Raw genomic sequence first — 22966 nt, forward strand, 5'->3', positions numbered from 1 at the left:
ACAATACAGCTGTAAAAATTTGAAAGTAGAAACTGACTGGTGGAATTTTATGGAAGAAGTTCCCCACAAACTTTTCAGGCAGCTTTTCATGAATGCAAAGCCAAGAATTAGCAGGACGTTGCCTTTTATTTTCCTTATCTTTTTATACGTACTACGTAACTCTTTACTTAGAAATTCACAGGCTGCTAATTTTTCAGTCTTTGGCCTCTAGTACTGTATATTTAGGAGATTTTTTAGGAGGCTGGATCCCTTTGTCTTTCAGAATCTATTTCAAAGGTGGAAAAGGACAGAGTAGAGAAAGAGGTGGCGTTAAGACTGGCTCCAAAGAGTTGCTAACCCCTAAATATTTAAAAAACAGTTTCTGTGCTATGTAACTTCTGAAAACATTTGGAAAATTTTCTTCCTCCTAAATGAGATTGCATTCCTGATGGGGAGAAGACTTCAGGGACAGAAGCTGGGTGGCTAGGGAGAATCGGAGGTAGTTAAGTATTTGCCGTGTATAACTTACAAATACATTATGCGCAAACAATGAATTAATTATACTCTTTGTCTTCATTGTTTTTCAAGTAGTTCTTTTAACGTTTAGTAACCAACTTGCTGTGCTAGTCTACTGGTATTTTGAAGGCTGAACAAAACTGTGAAATAAATGAACTTGATGTTGCTCCTCTGCAGGCTGAATACCGGACCGTTCTAATTTCCGCTATTGACCCAGCTTGCCTCAGAGCACCTCCTTGACAAAGTGGCCAGTTACTATGTACTTAGAGACTGCAAATGAATGCAAGTATTAGCTCACAATAGGCATAATTAAGAAGGTAAATATGCTGAAAACATATATTCCAAAACCAAAATAGATTTTTTCGATTTTACCCCCATTTTTGATTATCAGCACCTTTCTGCCAATAATTATACGTTAACATGCATAATTTAGAATTGAACAGGTATCTGCTTTGGACATTACACTTTCAAGATAGAAGGAAAGATGGAAGGAAGATAGTTTCCAAACTAATTTTTTATTGTCGTTGCCTTATTTGACTTATTCCTTGCCTTTAATACCGAAGACTCCCTCAGAAAAAAAAATGTAAAACTTTGCCAAAGCAAGAGCTTGCTATCTGCTGACTTGTATAAGGCAGGGTAACTGGTAATGAATGCTAATCCTTAGGTGGCCTTTAGTGGCCTTATGTTGCCAGCAACTTGGAAAATTTCCTAAAGCTTTGTTTAATCTTTCTTTTGAGACCCCTATTTAAAAAAAGATTTAATTTGGAGATGAAAATCTAATTTTTAAAAACCACATACACCTTTCCCAGAATCTGCTGATGATCAATAATTGTTTTGATCTGTGTGAGTTGATTGGTGCCAGTATTAGTGATGGTATCTGGGTAAATTCTATTTATATCTGCATTTGGCAACTCTCCTAAGTTGAACTGCATACTTTATTCCAGGGCATGGGGATCAAAGGGGTTGAAGGAGCCTAGGAATGAGTGGAGAGCTGCCTGGTAGTCCACCACTATTTCTAGTTCTCAGAAGGCTTTATTTGCAATTTTGAGATTCAATGTATGTAACCAAAATAAGTATTCTGATTGTTATGAGGGCACTAAGTGCCACTTGTCAAAGTTTTGGAGCTCTTGAATATCTTAAGCATGCTAAAGACACTGGCCATTATAGTGCATATGTGTGTGTGTGTGTGTGTGTGTATGTGTGTATGAGTAGCCCTCTCCTTACCCTAAACACTCATCCCACCAAAGGGAAAATCCTTAAACAGCGCTTTGAAATGTGACCTCAGCAGTGTCTTTCCTATGGAAACTTAGGAGCTGTGGAATAGCAGACTGTGGAATCTTTTTTGTAGCCTCTGATAAATTCAGGTAATTAAAAATTTGTGTAACTGGAAGACAGATACAGGGCAGTTTTTCTCATGAATGCCTGAATTCAGTTGACTTCTTAATATAATAGAAGGGAGTTGTTTGTTTGTTTTTAAATAAGCCATCCTTGCTGAGTAACGATTGAACACTGCTGTGGATAAAGCAGTCTCCATGCTCCAGTGACAGGCTTTAGGGAGGTATAAAAGATGTAAAGACATGTGTCCTTGCTCTTGGGGTTGAGGGTGGATGGGAAAGGTGGTATATAAATGGGAAGGCAGACTATTATAAGCTTTAACATTTAGGAAACAACATACAGACAAAAGCAAATTTAACGTGCTGATAAGTATGTAAGGGCTGAGAAGACTTGAAGTAACAAAGAAAGAATCAGTGAAATATATTAGGGGAGATTTCTGAGTCAATAAATTTTGAAATGGACTTGGGAGGCTATGGATGAGTCATAAAGAGGTATGGGCTATTGAGTTACATGGGTCTTTGTTCAGACCTTGGGTCTAGTTTTTACCATGTGACCTTGGACAAGTTAACTTCTCTTCCTTATCTGTAAAATGTGAGCATTCAAGTAAATGAAATAGTTATTGGGTTGGGAATAAAAGAAAAGAAAGGATCTTCCAAACAGAAAGTATAGAATGTACAGTGCGCAATGATGGTATGAATGACTAAGTTGTGAGTGGGGGGAATATATGAGAGTGACTGTAGAGAATGTGGGTTGGGCAAGTCATGGGTAGAGCAGGCAAGAGGGTGGAGGGGACTCAGAAGCCAGACTCTGTTGGGTGTTGATATAAGGGTCAATAGAATCATTGTAGGTCCTTGAACAAAGGACGGATTTAATGAGAAATATTGAGCTCTTTGGTTTAGGGACTCAGGGACAAGGAGTCAGGCAGGCATCCATACATTGTGACTCTTATTTTCTTTACCATCCTGGCCTGAAGGGATACAGCCAGGAGGCCTAAGATTCCTTGTGGAAGTTGTTGTGTTTACACACCTTACTATGCTGAGCCTGCTTGTGCCTGTCTCATAGTGCACCATCCTGTGGGGAAGTCTCAAGACTATGGCCGGATTCTCCTCAAGAGCTTATAGTAAGGACAGCATTATGTTTCAAGTGCATTTAACTCTCAGTTATCTCTGCTAATGTAGGGAGCACTGTTGTAGGTAATTCAGAACTTAATAAAGACATTTCTTGGTTATTTTCAACTGTGTTTTTTTAGGATTATATCTTATCCCTTTATTTCCTCTAAGACATAGTTTTAGATAAGAAGAATTACTAAACTGTTATTTGTAGTGACCCACTATGAGTTTAATTCTTTGCTAGGTGCTATGGAGGACTAGGAAAAATGACAACTTTGTGCTCTTGAAAATACATTTTTTTTTTTGAGTCAGAGTCTCGCTCAGTTGCCCAGGCTGGAGTGCAGTGGCGCGATCTCAGCTCACTGCAAGCTCCACCTCCCGGGTTCACGCCATTTTCCTGCCTCAGCCTCCCAAGTAGCTGGGACTACAGGCGCCTGCCGCCACGCCTGGCTAATTTTTTTGCATTTTTAGTAGAGACGGGGTTTCACCATTTTAGCCAGGATGGTCTTGATCTCCTGACCTTGTGATCCACCTGCCTCGGCCTCCCAAAGTGCTGGGATTACAGGCGTGAGCCACCGCGCCCGGCCAATACGTTATTTTTTAAACCAGATTTATTTTCATTTTTTGGGGATCATACTGATATTGAAATAAATTTGCATTTCTAAGCTTGTATTACCTGATGGCCAGGAGAGTACACTGATGATGATGAACAGTCAATCTTGTATTAAAGGTTTGGCCTTAGAACTCCATAAAATGAATAATCCATTTGTGGATAATTAAGACTAGACTATGCTGAATATGTTGATAGACCAATTTATTTTCAAAATCTGTATGGATTCAATGTGGCCTCCTAGGCCGTCTGTCTTATGTCTGAGAATGACTGGCAGGTGATGCTTGTGTTCCAGCCAGAACGAGCCTTCACTCACAGTATCTGGACGAATGCCACTGCATTATGTTGTGTTGTTGAAGATTAAACCGGCTTTCTCAAAGGATTTGTGCTTTGTAGAGGCTCTTCCAGATATCAGTTGAAAATCTGTCAGACTTTTCCTCCTGTAGGAAAGTTGTTTGAAAAATATGTCCAATTAAAAAAAAAAAAAAAAAGAATGGGCTGAAGTGTCCACATTTAAGAAGTAAACAAAATCACATGCCATTCTTTCATCCTTTTTTTTTCCTCCAGTTGACTTGCTTTCCTCTATCCCTGCCATCCTCCCCCACCTCTTTATAATCATTAGCAAACTGTGATGTCACTAGCACAGGATTATTATTTACTTCTTGAATCAGGAGATTGTAGTATTTCTGAGCTAGAAATCAGGTGGAAAAGTCAGGAATCTTATTTTATACAACTAGATAGGGATTATTTTCGACTGTTTTTTTTTTTTTTTAGGATTATACTTTATCCCTTTATTTCCTCTAAGAGACAGCTTTAGATAAGAAAACTACTAAACTGTTATTTGTAGTGACCCGCTACATGTTTAATTCTTCGCTAGGTGCTACGGAGGATTAGGAAAAATGACAACTTTGTGTCCTTGAAGAGTTTACAGTCCAGCTGGGAGTAAGGAGAATAAGAAGGAATGAATACTTGCTGAGCCTCTTAATATGCCAGACAAAATTTTAAAATGTAAAACTATATTGTTAGTTGCATAGTACAGACCTAATACCATAGGTATTTGGGGAGAAGAATACTCAGGTAGTTATGTCACAAATGAATTATAACTCATTTCAGATCTTAATAAATAGGCCAGACATGGTGGCTCATGCCTGTAATCCTAGCTACTCAGGAGGCTGAGGCAGGAGAATCACTTGAATCCAGGAAGTGGAGGTTGCAATGAGCTGAGATGGCACCACTGCGCTCCAGCCTGGGTGACAGAGCAAGACTCTGTCTCGAAAATAAATAAACAAAAGATAAATAAAAGTGTATTAGGTACAAGGGATGAAGATGAAGAGGATAACAAAACATTTCATATTGGAGCTGAAAGGGATCAAGCAAAAGCCTGGAAACAGGACTATACCTGAGATGTTCTTGGGGCAGTGAGGAGACTAACTTGAGTGGCAGTGAGCAGTAGTGAAATGAAGGTGGGTAGGTTGGTTTGGAGCTATGTTTATAGAGGGTGTTAACAAGCCAGGCATATATATATATATATAAAATTATTATTTTTTTGAGACAGGGTCTTGCTCTGTCGTCCAGCTCAGACTGGAGTGCAGTGACTCAGTCTTGGCTCACTGTAGTCTCCGCCTCCTGGGTTCAAGCGATTCTCGTGCCTCAGCTTCCCGAGTAGCTGGAATTACAGGCGTGCACCACCGTGCCCAGCTAATTTTTGTATTTTTAGTAGAGACAGGATTTCACCATGTTGGCCAGGCTGGTCTCAAACTCCTGACCTCAAGTGATCCACCCACCTCAGCCTCCCAAAGTGCTGGGATGACAGGCATGAGCCACCATGCCCTGTCAACTTTATATTTTAAATGATAGAAGATTTTTGAATAGAATAGCGGTATGATGATACTAATACACAGGCTGGCTTGGAGGGAATGGAGATTGACACTGGGGGTGTGTGAAATGATGAGGCCCGAGTTAGAGTTGTGGAGGGTAGGCTAAGGAGAGGAAAGAGTGAAAAAGAGACTGTGAAGGAAAAATGGAAATTGATGAGGACTGGATGTGGGAGATGAAGAAGGGTAATGAGTCAACTATGACTGTGACACATTATGGCTGGGTGTCTGAGACATTGACTGAAATAAAAAAGTTAGGAAGCTTTCCTCATTTTAGGGAAATATGATGAGTATAATTTGGGATGTGTTGGATTTAAAGTGGCAATGAAATGTCCAAATGAAGGCCATCCTGGGTGTGAGCTGGGGTAGAGATGGGGGTAGGTTTGGGAATGCAGTTTTGCAATTCATGGCCTAGATGTGTTAGCTGTAGCCAAGATAATTAATAAGCTCTCTGAGTACTAGAGTTTAGGGAAAGAGCAGAAGGGCAAAGAAAATGGTACTGATAAACTTAAACACATCTAAACCTAAACACGTCTCCTATCTTGTAAACACTGTCCTAGGCACTGAGATGGAGGTAAGGCAGACAAGGAACCCACGAGGAGCGTATGGGACTAGTGGGAGGAGACAGATATGTAAATATATAGATGGAATGAAGTGTGATAGATGCTGTGATAGAAGTATGTAGCAGGGAGAGTGGGAGCCCAAGGGTCAGTTCTCTCTTGGGCACACAGAGGTTGGAAAGAGCCTCACCGAGGAGTTAGCATTTGAGTTGAGCCTTGAAAGATTAATTAAGGATATACTCTACAGATGACAAGAATTACATTCCAGTCTCAGAAAATACCATGAACAAAAGCTTAAAGGAATGAAAGCCAGACTTTTTCAGGTAACTTTTACTTAATCATTATGACTGGAGGATGGGATGGAGGGCAGGCTGAAGAGGTAGGCAGTGCTGGATCATACAGAGCTTTATCTTGCATTGCAGTATATGATGAACCATTTAATAAGTTTCACATCCTAGAAAGATCATGTCAGTGGTGTGTAGGGTGGATTGGAGATGGAGAAAGCAAAAGTCCTTTCAGTAACTTTATTATGCTGAACACATTTATTGAGAGTGATCATATTTACAGAATCCTGGAATCAGACAACTGGAGGGACTGCTATGCTTTCTTAGTTTTCCTCATTCACTTTCAAATAGAATACCTGAGGTTTACGCAGGATCACAGAAGTGGGTCTGTGATAGCTTGGTCTAGAATTTAGTCTTCAATATGTACTAGGTGATTAATAAAGGTGAGTTCACCTCTCTGTTCTCTCCCAAGTCCCATTTCAGTGTTTGTGTCATTCTGCCACATTGCATTGTACTAGAAGATAGAAGGACTCAATGTCATTCCATTCTACTGTCTTTTTTTAACCAGTCCAGACTGAATAGAGGTATTTTCTTAGGTCTGACTGAGAAAGATGTGCCCTGAGAGTACCATTGGGAAGAGGGGCAGTTCAGTGCCCTGGACTGGGCTGAATAAGGTGTTAGGATTTTTTTGCTGTAGTGATTCAGATGTAGGAGAATGTCAAGGTATTTGTTCTGTTGAGTGTCTTTATCTCTGCCACTAAGCTCCCTTTAAGTTGTTTTCTTTTAAACTTAGTTTTAATTTGTGCCACTGAAACTTGTTAAATAAGCTATGATAAATGGGCACTGATTAAAAGTATATTTATCTTAAAAAAAAGAATATTTATCTAAACAAAGTTGAGAAAAGTTCAGGGAAGAAACCCAAACAGACACAATTTTGAGCCTACAACCCAAATTTGATGGACATTAACATTTTGTCTTATTTGTTTTATATTTCTTTCTTTAAAATATTAAATACCCAGATTCTGCATCTTCCCTGTATTTTTATTTTCATTGGATTTTTATGGAGGGAAATTGTTTGGTTTTCAAGTGTGGTTTTAAAGTGCTAAGCAAGAGTTTGGATTTTGTGTTTTAGTCACTTTTGCTGGAGGAGAACAGAACAGGGTAGAGGGCATCATCTAAGTCCTTAGGTACCCCTGGGAGAAGTTGGCACTTAAGGACGTGTGGAAGGATGGATACCTTCCATTGATAGGCCTTCCTCAAAACTTGTCTGAGTTGTGATTTTTAAATTATTTTCTCTGGGCTCTGTCAGCATCTTCCCCAGGGAAGGGCCTTGGTTTGGAAGCTGTCCACTTTAGCAGAGCTGCCAAGTCTTAATTCTTTCTCAAGTGGGCAAGGGTACATTTTGTTTTTGTTTGTATTTGGGAGAGGGAAGGGGTGGATAGAGAGGAGGCACAGAATAGCTACTCACAGTGAGTACTTATCTGAATTCCTGTGTAACTGGAAGTTTCCTTGACTGTTTTAGGGGAGATAACTTGGTTACACTGGCATTTAAATTATGTGGGAAGGTGGTTTTTCACTCCCCTCCGCTATCTGATTTGAGATGGCAATAAACCTTCTTATCCATTGTTGTCAGTCCCCACTCTACCCTGTTCGAAGCTCCACTTGTGCACGCTGTTTGAGGGATGTGAAGGCTCCTCTTCACTCTAAAACTGAACAAGTCAGATATCTCCTTATAGTTTCGGGAAGCCATTCTGCTCCTTACTGTTTTTGTGTTGACTCCTCTATTCTTCCAATCACCTGGCCCTTTATTAATTTTACAATTTTGCATAATGAGATATTTCAAACATTTAGAAAAGTTCAGGGGAAAAACTCAAACAATTTTGAGTCTGCAACCCAAATTTGATGGACATTAACATTTTGTCATAGTTGTTTTAGATGTCTTACTCTCTTTAAAATATTAAATGTTATAGATATAGCTGAAGTTCCACCCTGCATCCTTTCTTCCCTCCTCTTTCTCAGGAAATGACTACTGGCCTGAATTGATGTGTTCATTCCTTCATGTTTTATACTTTCCCCCCCACATCTTTATTTATTTATTTATTTTTGAGGTGGAATCTTGCTCTGTCACCCAGGCTGGAGTGCAGTGGCGCAATCTCTGCTCACTGCAACCTCTGCCTCCCGGGTTCAGGTGATTCTCTTGCCTCAGCCTCCCAAGCAGCTGGGATTACAGGTGCATGCCACAATGCCCAGGTAATTTTTGTATTTTTAGTAGAGACGGAGTGTCACCCTATTGACCAGGCTGGTCTTGAACTCCTGACCTCAAGTCATCTGCCCACCTTGGCCTCCCAAAGTGCTGGGATTGCAGGCATGAGCCACCACACCCGACCCCACATATGTATTCATAGGCAACATATAGTTTTGTTTTGAAATCTTACATAAATAGAATCATGTATGTATCCTTTTGCAACTTTTTTTTCTCAAGATTGCTTTTCAGATATGTCTACAGGTAGATCTAGTTCATTCAGTCACCTAAGTTTTAAACCTGTTTTCTCCATTGCCCTCCTCACTTGTCCTGTTTTTTTGTTTGTTTTTTGTTTTCTTTTTTTTAAGACAGGGTCTTGCTCCATCACCCAGGCTGGAGTGTGGTAGCGCCATCTTTGCCCACTGCAACATCCACCTCCCACGTTCAAGTGATTGTCCTGCCTCAGCCTCCCGAGAAGCTGAGACTACAGATGCGCGCTACCACACCTGGCTACTTTTTGTATTTTTTCATAGAGACAGGGTTTCCTAATGTTGGCCAGGCTGGTCTCAAACTCCTGACCTCAAGTGATCTGGCTGCCTCGGTCTCCCAAAGTGTTAGGATTACAGGTGTGAGCCACTGTGCCCAGTTCCCACTTGCCCTGTTTTTTTTTTTTTTTTTTTAATTAAAAAAAACTTACCCATTCATAAAGTCCCAGTGTAAACTATCTCTTCCACAAAAACGTTCCTGATTTTTTTTTTTCTCCAGCAGGATATAATCTTTCCTACAACTGAATCTTCCTATCATTTTGTTGGTACTTGTCATGTGGTAGCTGTGTATTTTTGTATTTTGGTTTATTTGTGCCCCTGGCATGCCTCTTCTACTATACCGTAAGCTCTTTGAGAGCAGATAAGTAGTCTCTTTTTCTTTGTATCCCTTATGAGGCATGCTGTAGAAACTTACACATAGTAGGCATTTAGACACTGTTCGTGACTAAATAGATTATGAACAACAACAAAAGGCCATCTTTTATGTTGGTGAACTATTAATTTGACTATTGGGGTGGACCCCCTGAAAAATAAAGCTTATAAACAAACACTTGGCACTGAAAATTACATAAAAATGCCCATAAATGGTAAAAGTAGTCAAGACTAACTTCCTGCAGGGGTGAGAACAAACATTTCTTGGAAAATGAAATGGAAATTAATAGGTGATAGCATCCCAATTGGGAAACTCCTGGGAATTGATCCTGTTGGCTTTTGAGGCAGTGTATTCATGTGGCCAGACTCATTTCACTAGCTATCAGATTCTGCTTTTGTCATCAAGGTCTTGACACCTTCACAGGAGATGGAGATGGGCCTTAAGAAAAGGCAGCCTGTCTATTCACTTAATAAAGACTGCTGAGGGGCCGGGCGCGGTGGCTCAAGCCTGTAATCCCAGCACTTTGGGAGGCCAAGACGGGCGGATCACGAGGTCAGGAGATCGAGACCATCCTGGCTAACACGGTGAAACCCCGTCTCTACTAAAAAATACAAAAAACTAGCCGGGCGCGGTGGCGGGCGCCTGTAGTCCCAGCTACTCGGGAGGCTGAGGCAGGAGAATGGCGTGAACCCGGGAGGCGGAGCTTGCAGTGAGCTGAGATCCGGCCACTGCACTCCAGCCTGGGCGGCAGAGCGAGACTCCGTCTCAAAAAAAAAAAAAAAAAAAAAAAAAAAAAAGACTGCTGAGGACCAACATGTGTATCCAATTATTGGATACACCCATTCACACATATCTATGTACATGTACTTTTCACCGCACTCCTTTTTTTAATGATGAGGCCAGGTTGTGTATCAGCGTATTTTGAAGCTTTTAATTCTGTAACATATAGTCCCAATATAACATTGTTTTGGCCTTATGGAAGCTCCTCCCACCCCCAAGTAGGAAATTAATATTAAGTTAAACTATGTGAAATTGCCATTTTGTAGGTTAAAAGCAGTCAACTCTTGACAATTTTGATTGGTTAAACCAACACGTTGTGATTTCCTTTTGGCATTCAGAAAGGCAATATAATGGACCTTTTTGAAGTAGATAATCCCAAATCCATTTTTTTTTTTTTTTTTTTTTTTTTTTTTTTGAGCTAAGGTCTTGCTATGTCACCCAGTTTGGAATAGAGTGGCACGATTGCAGCTCACTGCAGCCTTGAGCTCCTTGGCTCAGGTGATTCTCTCACCTCAGCCTCTCAAGAAGCTGGGATCCACAGGTGTGTGACACCATACCTAGCTAATTGTTTACATTTTTTGTAGAGAGGGGTTTTGCTGTGTTGCCCAGGCTGATCTCGAATTCCTGGGTTCAAGCAGTCTTCCTGCTGCCTCCCAAAGTGTTGGGATTACAGGTGTGAGCCACTGTGCTCGGCCCATTTATACGTCTAAAATGCATTTCTGAACTTTAATTTGCAGGGGATTTTCTTTTGTAGTTATCTTTAGCTCAAATTTTTAATAAGTGCTTTTTATTTCTGAGCACACATTTAGTATATTTGAGAAGGTGGAGGGGGAACGTATGAGAGTTGTAGGCCACAACAGGCTCTAGGAAATAAGCCTGAGATGAACATTTTTGCTGTAAATATCTCCATGTTATTGAGTTGTCTTTAATGAGGTTATAGTTCCTATGAGTAAATGACTTATTCCCCCCCCTTACCTGCTACCCCCATGTCTCCTCTCTAGTCTTGGTAAGGAGATCTGGTTGGGGGCGAAAACCACAGAAAAAGATGATTGCCCATGTCTCTTTGATGTTATTTGGGGTCTTAAAAGGAAAGAGGGCAAGAGCCCTAGTTCCTAGCACCAGATTGTTGACCTTGTGGCTCCCAGAGCTGTTCTTAGGGTTGGGGGTGGGCGCGGGAGGAGAATGCATAAGACAGGGGAAAGAGCAAAGAAGCAGAGTAGGTAGGAGTTAGCAGATGTTATAAAATAGGATTGAGGAACAGGAGCAGAAAGAAGGGGATAGGTATAAACATTTAAAGGGCTTCTGTTTCCTCTCATTCTTCAAAATCTGGCTTAGAATTCTTTATAAGCCTTTTATCTTAACTATATCAAAGTTGCATCCAGGCTACACTCTACAGATACCTACTTAGAGAATATTATAGATAGAATGCAGCTTTGAAAGTACCAGTGCTGTGTTCTAAAATAGTTCTTTGAAAAGTCAGGGTCATTTTAAATGAGTTGGTCTACTAGTGACTTTTGAATCATTAATAGCTAACATCAAAAGAAAAGGAGCGAATTCCTCTGAGGCTTTAGTGTTAATAAATATTGATATTTATATAAAGGTAGTCGCATGTGAAGAATTAAGGCATGACAATGGGAAAATACAATGACACTAACTAACAAAAATGTAGTTTATTTATTTGAGACAGGGTCTCACTATGTTGCCCAGGCTGGTCTTGACCTCCTGGGCTCAAGCCATCCTCCCACCTCAGCCTCCTGAGTAGCTGGGACTGTAGGTGTGTGCCACCATGCCTAGCTCCAACAAAAATATATTTTAGAAACTTACCTTCTCTTATGCGCTCCATTGTGAGCATCTGGTTTTGCCTCCCTTGAACTGGTAGCTCACCTGGCTAGGTATGAAACCATCCATTTCCTGAAAATGTCTATCAGTTCTAAGGGACAGGATTCTCTGACATGAACAATACTTGGTCCCTGTTGTTTACTGACCATGGATAGAGACTTTCCATACCCCTTCTTAGAACTCTGAAAATATAATTTGAGAGACTTAAGAGTTTCTGTGTCCTAGCTTCTTTGCTTGCCTGAAATAAATTCCTGGCTATTTGGCACCAGGTGTCTGGTCATTTTAACAACTTTAAGTTCCTTCTTTCTCACGTCTTTGTAATTTTGTATAATATACTAGTTCATTATGAAAACTGAGATTTAAATCATCTGTGCGAATTTCCCTTGATGTTTGCTGCCTGATTGAAACTACAAATTCCTTTCCACCGAACACTTGCTGTGCACTAGAATCTGGGCACGATGCACTAAGGAGATGCCAAGGAAGTGTCACCCAGTAAATAAATAAGCAGGAGGAGAACTGGCCCCTTGGGAATTTATATTCTGGGTTACATAGGACATGGTTACATGTAGATAAATGCATATAAAGAAAAAAATGTGAGAAACAAATATAGGCTATGTAGAAGTATATATAATATCATATAGCATTTTAGAACTGAAAAGAGATTTACATATTTTCATTTTCTAGGTGAGGAAAATGAGACCCAGAAAATTTAAATGACTTGTCTAAGGTAGCAGTTACTATCAACAGTGTATTGGATGTCTTTTCTCTGAAAAGTGAGGCCTCCAGTATATTATAGAAACAGTCAAAGTCATTAAGAACTCACTAATTATCTGTGAACACTGAACATTTGCATAAATAGATGAATAGTAATACAAAGTCCTAGGTACTAAGTACCAAGTGAGGAGTACAGTTACATAGCTTTATAGAAGTTTAAAGGGAATAGATAGGGAAAAATTTTACCTTTATGGTAATCTAGACCTTAGAGGAGAGAGAAATATAGTGAGGAAACATTCAAGGTGGAGGACCAGTGAGCCGAGCTCACCTTGTTTTGGGGGCAGGAAAAGCAGTTTGTAGCACAGTGTTTTACCTAGGAGGGCAATAAGATCAGTAAAGTTAGAGTTAGATAAATTGGAGCGAGACTTAAATCTCAGCCAAAGGAATTTGGTTTTTATACTTATAGTGAAAAATATCTGAGTAGGGAATTGTATGAATTAGTATTTTAGGACAACTGATTTAGCCTTGTGGTATAAAATAGAGGATACCAGTTAGAGGACTGTTATAATAGTCCAGGAAAAAGACTGTCTACAAGGGTAATGGTAATACAGAAAGAGGGAGAGATTTGAGTAATTTGAAGAGAGATAAATAGAATTTGGTAATTGATTATTGTGAAAAAGGTTATATAAGAATGATCACACATTTTCAGTCTGGGTAATAGCAATAGGGAGAACTGGGTTTGGTGGGTTTCTGATGCCTCTCCAAAGTGGGGTACCTTGGTAGACAGCTTTGAAAGGTACTGAGTCTGGCTCAGCATTCTCAGTGGATACTGAATTCAGGGTTTAAGTTACTGGTTTATGTTTGCATGCCTAGTAAGTAGTAGCACTTGGTGTGTATAGTTTGTTCTTTTGATGGTTGTTTAGTGCTCTTTCTAGTAGATCACATTGCTTGAGAGGAGATGGATCAAGTGGTTAAAAACACAGAACGATGCCTGGAAAACGAAATGGGAAGTTGAAGACCACATTATGGTGAGGTTTAACCACAAACTGTTTCAGTTCCTTGTGGGTTTTCCTTATATTTAGACACAAAATGTGTGTACTTATGTCTATCAGGCTTTTAATGCAACAGTGGCCTGGGTTTCTTAGAGCTATCTTCTGAGATTCAATTCTTCATATTCAAGGGGAAATATTTCTTCAGATTTCTGCATATTCTCTCTGACTCCCAATTTGAAGATACAATTAGTGTCCCCCCGCCCACTGTCCCTGCAAGAAGGTAGGCTTGCTTGAGTTGAAAGCTGTGGGTGAAGTAGCCTCAAAGGCCCATTAGTCTTTTTTTTAGTAAAAGGAAGAGAGCTTTAGACTAAAATCTTTCAGGCTTATTTACCCTGTCAGCAGTTAAAAACAATTTACTGACATAGATCCTATTACCTGAAAGGGAGAGTAAATACTATTAATCAATTGAGTATTTTTGCTAATAGGAGATTTTTTTACGGGGTTGAATAGCCTTAGATCTTTTGTATTTGCTTTTAAAATACATAGTCAGGCATATTTAAGATGTGACTCGTTCCTACCCCTTTTCTTGTTTTCTTCTTTTGCCAGACTTTTGTTTATGTGATAACAGATACTTGAGGATTGAAAATACAATTTTCTGAATCAGCTAACACTTGTTATGCACCTACCATAAGGAACTGACACTGTTACTTAATTTCGTCTGCCAAGACTAAATATTCTCGGATTTTTTGACTAGGAACTCAGCTGCTTCCTGGAACTCAGCTCCTTGCTCTCACAGTCTTAAGCATTTTAAAATGTTTTCTACTAGGTAATGCTCACAAAAAATCCTTGTGCCTGTTCTTAAGCTGCTAACTCCAGAGTAAGCACCACTCATCCTAGGTATGGCCCATGGTGATAGTAGTAAACATCTAATGCTTGGCTTCTTCCACGCTTATCCCATCTTATTCTTTGCCACAGCTCGTCTGTCATAACATTTGACCTGGCTGGAGAATAAAGGGAAGAAAACTTTACTATGTAGTAGTGAGATCCTAGCCTGAGTTATACTAAACACTTTATATAACACCTCATTTATTCTCATAACAATTCCATAAAATAAATACTCTTATGCCACCTTACAGATTAATTCATTCAAAGTATGTATTAGTGTGATTTAGGCACTGTTTAAGGTCCTGAGGATACTATAGTGAATGTCAGATGAAGTATCTGCTAAGCAATAGAGACGTTAAATAATCTACCCGAGGTCACAAGTCAAGAAAGTAACAGGTAGGATTTAGATACAGCTCTAACGGATTCCAAAAGGAATGTCTGCAACCATTGTTACGTCATGCCACTGTTTACATACGTTGGATGTTCTCTGTGAATATATAAAGGCATAAAAATAGGTGGAACCCCAGTTTTTTGTGTGTGTGTTTTTGTTAAAAATGTTCTTGATGAATCTGAGAAAGAAATGTGTCTTGGTGCTGAAAAGCATACCTGCACAATAATGCTTCTCCTCTCTTCCTCTCGCCTCTCCCTTCTCCCTCTCCACTCACTTGTACCTGGGTATAAACTGGACAGTGTGACCTGCTTTGGCATTTGAATGTGTTTGTGCTTTGAGAACTAGAAGAATGTTGTTTGCTTGTTTTTTTTGGCTTCCTGAAAGTTCGTGCCTACTTGCAGGTTCTTTCTTGTAGCACGGTGGTGAGTAATGTGTTGTTAACATTGTAATGTGGTCATGCGAGCTGGAATTTTTTTTGTTTTCCCTCAGTTCTCTCTGATGAGTATGCAGGTAGGGACTCTTGAGTCAAACTTGCCTGCTCAATTCATTCAAATAGAAAAAGCTTTCTGTATTCAGAGGACTAGAAAAGAGTTTCGAGGTTGGGAACAATACCAAGATCCAATGTCTTTTGCACAGCTGAAATTCAGTTTTGTTAGCGTTCTATGTTTATTCTTTAACTTGTGCTATCTAAGAGAGAACTTGTTTTAGATTATGGCCACTATTATCATGTGCCATACCTGGGATGAATGGTCTTTACTCTGGAGTTAGCATCTTCAGAACAGGTGCAAGGATTTATTTTGAGCATTACCTAGTAGAAAGCTTAAAAAAAATGCTTAAGACTTAGAGCGAGTAGCTGAGCTCCAGTAGGAGTTGAGTTCCAGTTGAGTTCTAAGGATTAATTAGGTGGGATCAAGGTTGCCACTGTTTTTTCTTTCTTTCTTTCTTTCTTTTTCTTTTTTTTCTTTTTTTGAGGTGGAGGTTTGCTTTGTGACCCAGGCTGGAGTGCAGTGGCACGATCTTGGCTCACTGCAACCCCTGCCTCCCAGGTTCAAGTGATTCTCCTGCCTCAGCCTCCCAAGTAGTTGGGATTACAGGCACATACCACCATGCCCGGCTAATTTTTGTATTTTTAGTAGGGACAGGGTTTCACCACTTTGGCCAGGCTGGTCTCTAACTCCTGACCTCAATTGATCCACCTGCTTCAGCCTCCCAAAGTGCTGGGATTACAGGTATGAGCCACCGTGCCTGGCCAAGGTTGCCAGTATTAGAACTGTCTGGTATTGGAAAGCTAATCACTTTAGTACTGGGGATCCAGGAGTATCTGGGCATTGTTCATGAGGTTAGCAAGATAATTTATGTGGATGTATCTAATCCACAAGTAATGCATGGTACTTTAATTAGGTGCACAATAAACGTTAAATCTTCAAAAGGTCCTTGAATGCTAAATATTGTCAGTTTTTCTAGAGCAGCTTCTTCATTATTAGTATTCTTTCTGTAGAAGAATATTTATTAAGTGTTTAAATGTGGGTAAAGCATTTGGGAAAGAGATTGAGGTAAACAAAGATTTATAGTGTCAAATTCTTGCTGAGACTGTAATCTTAACATTTATACATTGAATCAGTTAGACCTAGCAATTAAGGGGATAATTTATGGGGAAATTTTTTCTGTGATTTTTGCATTGCTAGAGTCAGTCCAATGCTTTTTTGATAGAAATAACTTCTTGAATTGAAAATGCTTGCTCTGCAGTTCCAGTTAAATTGGGTTTGATTAGCCAGGCATGGTGGCATTCACCTGTAGTCCTAGCTACTCAGGAGGCTAAGGCAAGAGGATTGCCTGAGCCCAGTAGTTTGAGGTTACAGTGAGCTATGATCGTGCCACTGTGCTCCAGCCTGGTTAATAGAGCAAGACTCTTGCTCTTAAAAAAAAAAAAAAAAAAAAAAAATTTTTTTTTTGAGATGAAGTCTCGCTCTGTCGCCGGGCTGGAGTGCAGTGGCGTGATCTCAGCTCACTGCAACCTCCGCTTCCCGGGTTCAAGCGATTCTTCTGCCTCAGCCTCCCGATTAGCTGGGACCACAGGCGCATGCCACCACGCCCACCTACTTTTTGTATTTTTAGTAGAGATGGGGTTTCCACATGTTGTCCAGGATGGTCTTGATCTCTTGACCTCGTGATCCGCCCACCTCAGCCTCCTAAAGTGCTGGGATTACAGGCATGAGCCACCGTGCCCGGCTGGGTTTGGTTTTTGATGTTTGAGATAATTGCCTATGATATTTCCTTTTATCCCTTCTTCATTTTTTTCAGTAAATGAGATAATATATTTGAAAGTATTTTATGAACTGCAAAGTTAGCACTTGTTATCACCACTACCACTACCAATAATAGTGTTAAAAATAATAATGGGATAGGACTCACTCTTAGAAGGGTTGGTTTCTTGGATTAATTTCAAGAAGACTCAGAACACAGTGAGATGTTTACCCAATGGCTTGTGTACTAATTGATACCTTTTGTAGTTTTTGTGGAAAAGAGAAGGAAAAACAGAAACCTTCACTGAAAACTTGGCCTATGTAATTGTGGTCATTGTGAAGCGTTGCCTATACTACTTGTACCCACTCAGTATGGGGCAAAGAAGTTTAACGGGATTTACACGTTTGACTGTAGAGGCTTAGAGTACATTCTGTTGGAAGCATCTGTCTGCACAGGAAGCAACTCATCCCAGTTTTGGTAAGATCAACCACATTCCTATAATACAGATATTAGATATTTTTAAATGTATCGATGTAGATCAGTATCTGCTAGTTTTCCCAGATTAGTAAGATAAAGGTAACAGTGTCTTTGACCAAAATATTTGGTTAGATATTATCATAAAAAAACCTTTACAGTCAATTTCTGATTATTACATTCTTGGAGAGAAACACATGACTTTAATAATCCAAAGGAGCAAATTGTTTAGTAAATTTGTTTAGTAAATTGAAAAAGCCTCTCACCTTTTAAAATTTCCTCTTCATCTTTTTCTGTCTCTTGGTCTGGCACTTAGTAAACCTTGCGTTAAATAAAGGCAGTTGGCTTTTATCTATCTTGGGGTTTTCTCTGGAACCAGTCCATTAGATGAACTTTTGGAAAGCAGAGATGATGACTTACTGGCTGATGCATCCCCTTCACTTAGCAGCCTGCCTGGCATTAAGAGTGGGTCCTTATTAAGTGCTTTTTGAATGATTGAGTCAGGATGTTAAGGTTTTCATCAGGAGAGAATTGCAGTGACCTGGGCACTACTGTACTGATGGTGGGCCTTCCTCAGGGGAAGAGGAAATATTGTCTTCCTACAAATAAACTTGAATAAATGTGAATGTGAGGAAAGTTATTGCTTTGATGCTTTCAGGCTGTATACTTTTTTTTTTTTTTTTGAGACAGAGTCTTACTCTGTCGCCCAGGCTGGAGTACAGTGGTGTGATCTCAGCTCATTGCAACCTCCAACCTCCACCTCCCTAGGACTCACTCTTAGAAGGGTTGGTTTCAAGCGATTCTCCTGCCTCAGCCTCCCTTGTAGCTGGCATTACAGGCACGTGCCACCATACCTGGCCAAGTTTTGTATTTTTAGTAGAGATGGGGTTTCCCCATATTGGCTAGACTGGTCTTGAACCCCTGACCTCAGGTAATCCACCCGTCTCAGCCTCCAAAAAGTGTTGGGATTACAGGCATGAGCCACCATGCCCGGCCAACACTTTTGGCTAAGGAGAAGTAATACAGTATGTTAAAAGTTGGTAGTTTATTTCTCTCTTGGTTTTATGTTTTGTCCTGTTCAAAATTTAGCTATAGGCCAGCCCGGTGGCTCACGCCAGCGATGCCAGCACTTTGGGAGACCCAGGCGGGTGGATCACTTGAGGCCAGGAGTTTGAGACCAGCCTGGCCAACATGGCAAAACCCCGTCTCTATGATACAAAAATTAGCCAGGTGTGGTGGTGCATGCCTATAATCCCAGCTACTTAGGAGGCATGAGAATTGCTTGAACCTGGGAGGCAGAGGTTGCAGTGAGCCGGGATTGCACTACTGCACTCCAGCCTGGGTGACAGTGAGACTCTGTCAAAAAAAAAAAAATAATAATAATAATAAAAATAAAAAAACCTCAAAAAACAATTTAGATATAGCTGTGATTTCTGGATGGTGTGTGATAAATAGCCTCAAACTATCAGTAGAAGAGAAAAACTATCCTGATGTCACACATAATTTTGTCCTACCCTCTTGCTACAAGATAGTTGTAACATTAGAAGAATACTTACAAATTCAGTTATATCTTTAGTAGTGATGAGCAAAACGTAAATGATTATTTGGTTTTGGCCTGCCTTCATGATTTTCTTTTTTTGCGATGGAGTCTTGCTCTGTCGCCAGGCTAGAGTACAGTGGCGCGATCTCGGCTCACTGCAACCTCCGCCTCCTAGGTTCAAGTATTTCTCTTGCCTCAGCCTCCCAAGTAGCTGGGACTATAGGTGCGCACCACCACGCCCAGCTAATTTTGTATTTTTAGTAGAGATGGGGTTTCACCATGTTGGCCAGGATGGTCTTGATCTCTTGACCTCATGATCCGCCTGCCTTGGCCTCCCAAAGTGCTAAGATTACAGGCATGAGCCACCGTGCCCCACCCCATGATTTTCTTTATAGATGATTTCCTTTCCTAAATATGGCTTGCTTAAGTGATTAAATTTCCTAGGTATACATATTTTTCTTTGGTATGCATCTGCAGGAGTAAGAGATTTAGCTGGTGGCTGGGGAAAGGCAGTTTTTGTAAATAAATCCACAAAGTCGATCCCATGGAAAATTGAGGGCTAGTGGTACATGTGAAGTCAAGGAAAGATTACTGGAATGGGAGTAAGCAGATTTATATTCTGTACTCAGTTTTACTATAGTTAGCTCTTTGAATCTGGACAAGTCACTTAATCTCACTCTCCTGGTTCTCTGTGTTGTCATCTGTAACTTGAGGGTGTGGAATAAAAATAATCTCTGATGTTCTAGTTCTAAAAGCTTATGATTCTAAAGTGTCAATCAGGAAAACAGACTGACTTTCTGTACCTCACCACCAGGTTTGTTCTACATAAGACCCAAATGTGAAATATTAATTATATAAATGAAGTATATTTTCTATGTTCTCAGGTAAACTAGAACTATCAGATTGTGTTATATGCTTGTAACTAATTTTATGTGCATAAATAAATGAGACTTGGTTTCTTCTAAAAGAAAAATTATTATTACAAAAGGTACAATCAGTAGAAATGAGAGACCCAAATAGTGCCCAGGATACACTGGGTTAGAGTTTCTGCTTTTTTTTTTTTTTTTTTTTTTTTGAGACGGAGTCTCGCTCTGTAGCCCAGGCTGGAGTGCAGTGGCCGGATCTCAGCTCACTGCAAGCTCCGCCTCCCGGGTTCACGCCATTCTCCGGCCTCAGCCTCCCGAGTAGCTGGGACTACAGGCGCTGCCTGGAAAATGTGTGTGTGTTTGTGGAGTTGGTGGGAGGTGGGGAGGATAGTAGTGGCTAGGAGACAATGTAGAGAATATGGATAGTATTTTAAAAAACAAAATAGTAAGAGTTATTTAGGCTGTGGAGTTTGCACGTCTAAACTGATCTGGTTTTGCTATAAATCCCTAGAAAACTGATATGAAGCCGGGCGCGGTGGCTCAAGCCTGTAATCCCAGCACTTTGGGAGGCCAAGACGGGCAGATCACGAGGTCAAAAGATCGAGACCATCCCGGCTAACATGGTGAAACCCCGTCTCTACTAAAAAATAGAAAAAACTAGCCGGGCGAGGTGGCGGGCGCCTGTAGTCCCAGCTACTCGGGAGGCTGAGGCAGGAGAATGGCGTAAACCCGGGAGGCGGAGCTTGCAGTGAGCTGAGATCGCGCCACTGCACTCCAGCCTGGGCGACAGAGCGAGACTCCGTCTCAAAAAAAAAAAAAAAAAAAAAAAAAGAAAACTGATATGAGCCCTGCATTCTGAGTCCGAATACATAGGCCCAACCTCTGTGCTATCTGGATATTGTTTAAGCTTTGTAAACTTTTCTTTGCTTTTTTTTTTTGTTTGTTTGTTTTTGAAACGGAGTTTTGCTCTTGGGGCCCAGGCTGGAGTGCAATGGCACGATCTCAGCTCACTGCAACCTCCGCCTCCCAGGTACAAGCAATTCTCCTGTCTCAGCCTCCCAAGTGGCTCGGATTACAGACATGCGCCACAATGCCTGGCTACTTTTTTGTATTTCGTAGAGACAGGGTTTCATCATGTTAGGCTGGTCACAAACTCCTGACCTCAGGTGATCCCCTGCCTTGGCCTCCCAAAGTTCTGGGATTACAGGCATGTACCACTGTGCCCGGCCTAAGCTTTGTAAACTTTTCTATGTGTATGTGTTTTCCATCAGAATAGATGGGATTAAAAACCTCAAAAAGTATTTAATTAAAAAAATGTTTATTATGAGGTTATATTTATGAAAGTGCTTTAAAAACAAAAATTATAACAGAGAAGCTATTAGTGAACAGACAACTGTATAAATATAAGTTATATTTATTCATACAGACCTATTTATACATCTTGATGGGACAAATTTGAAACTAGTATGTAACGCACAAGCCTATTTTAGGTATAGATAACTCTCAATTATCCACATATACGGACTAGCATGAATAGTTTAGAACCACAAATATTTGCTAGGCATCTACTATGTGCTAAGCAATGTGTTAGACCTGTTTAGAATGTTTTCAAGTATAAAAAAAAAGGTGCAGGCTTCAAGAATCTTATTTCTGTCTTGAATGTATTCTTGTCCTCCATCCTGGTGAGCTTTTACACGTCCTTAAAGGCTTGGCTAAAAGTTTAGAAGCTTCTCTAACCCACCTGGGTAAACTGGTTGCTTCTATATCTCTTCCTACCCCAATGGGCTCTAATAACATATTTATATTTCTCTCATCAGATCAGAGTGCCTCAAAGGTAGGACTGGGATATCTCCAGGCCCCATGGCAATGCCTGGTAGATGGTAGACCAGCCTGGTAAATTTTGAATGAATGACTGATAGTCAGATTGGAGAGTTAAGATGTGAGTATCAGGAAGGTCAATTAGTATCACAAGACAGTAAATGATAACAGCAGATGCCAGGTGGATGTTTTGAATACTGGGCCTGTAGATCAAATGAGATTTAAGTATGGCCAGGAAAGATGGAACTATGGAACTTAAAGATGGAGAATTTTAAAAAATGACAATAGTAGTAAGAAGTATCCATCTTTTAACTGAGTTATATAATTTTATAAAAGACAAATTTCTCTCCCTCCCCCTACCCCGCCTTCTTTTTTTTTTTAACAGAGTGTCACCCTGTCACCCAGGCCGGAGTGCTGTGGCACTATCATAGCTCGCTCTAGTTTTGAATGCCTGGCCTTGAGTGATCCTCTTGGCTCAGCCTCTTGAGTAACTGGGTCTACAGTGTGTGCCACCATGCCCAGCTAATTTTTGTGGGTTTTTTGTTTGTTTTGTTTTTTGTAGAGATGGGGTCTCACTGGGACTACAGGCGTGTGCCACTGCACCCGGCCCAAATTTCTAATTGTTCTGAGGCTTTTTTTTTGTTTTTTTTTGAGACAGAATTTCACTCTGTCACCCAGGCTGGAGTTCAGTGGCACGATCTTGGCTCAGTGCAAACTCTGCCTCCCAGGTTCAAGTGATTCTCCTGCCTCAGCCTCCTGAGTAGCTGGGATTACAGGCGCCCCCCACCAAACCTGAGTAATTTTTGTATTTGTAGTGGAGACAGGGTTTCACTGTGTTGGCTACGCTGGTCTCAAACTCCTGACCTCAAGTGATCCACCCACCTCGGCCTCCCAAAGTGCTGAGATTACAAGTGTGAGCCACCTTGCCTGGCCTGTTTTGAGGCCTTATAAGAAATTTATTAGTACTTGTATACTGAGGGAAATTAATTTACCAGA

General features: G+C 40.5%; 1 protein-coding gene across 6 annotated transcripts in view; it reads left to right on the forward strand.

The window, feature by feature from the left end:
- OTUD7B (OTU deubiquitinase 7B) overlaps positions 1–22966 on the forward strand; it is a 135874-nt gene that overhangs the window by 60624 nt on the left and 52284 nt on the right.

This window comes from Macaca mulatta, chromosome 1 (genome assembly GCF_049350105.2).
Source record: "Macaca mulatta isolate MMU2019108-1 chromosome 1, T2T-MMU8v2.0, whole genome shotgun sequence".
In the NCBI taxonomy this organism is placed as follows: Eukaryota; Metazoa; Chordata; class Mammalia; order Primates; family Cercopithecidae; genus Macaca; species Macaca mulatta.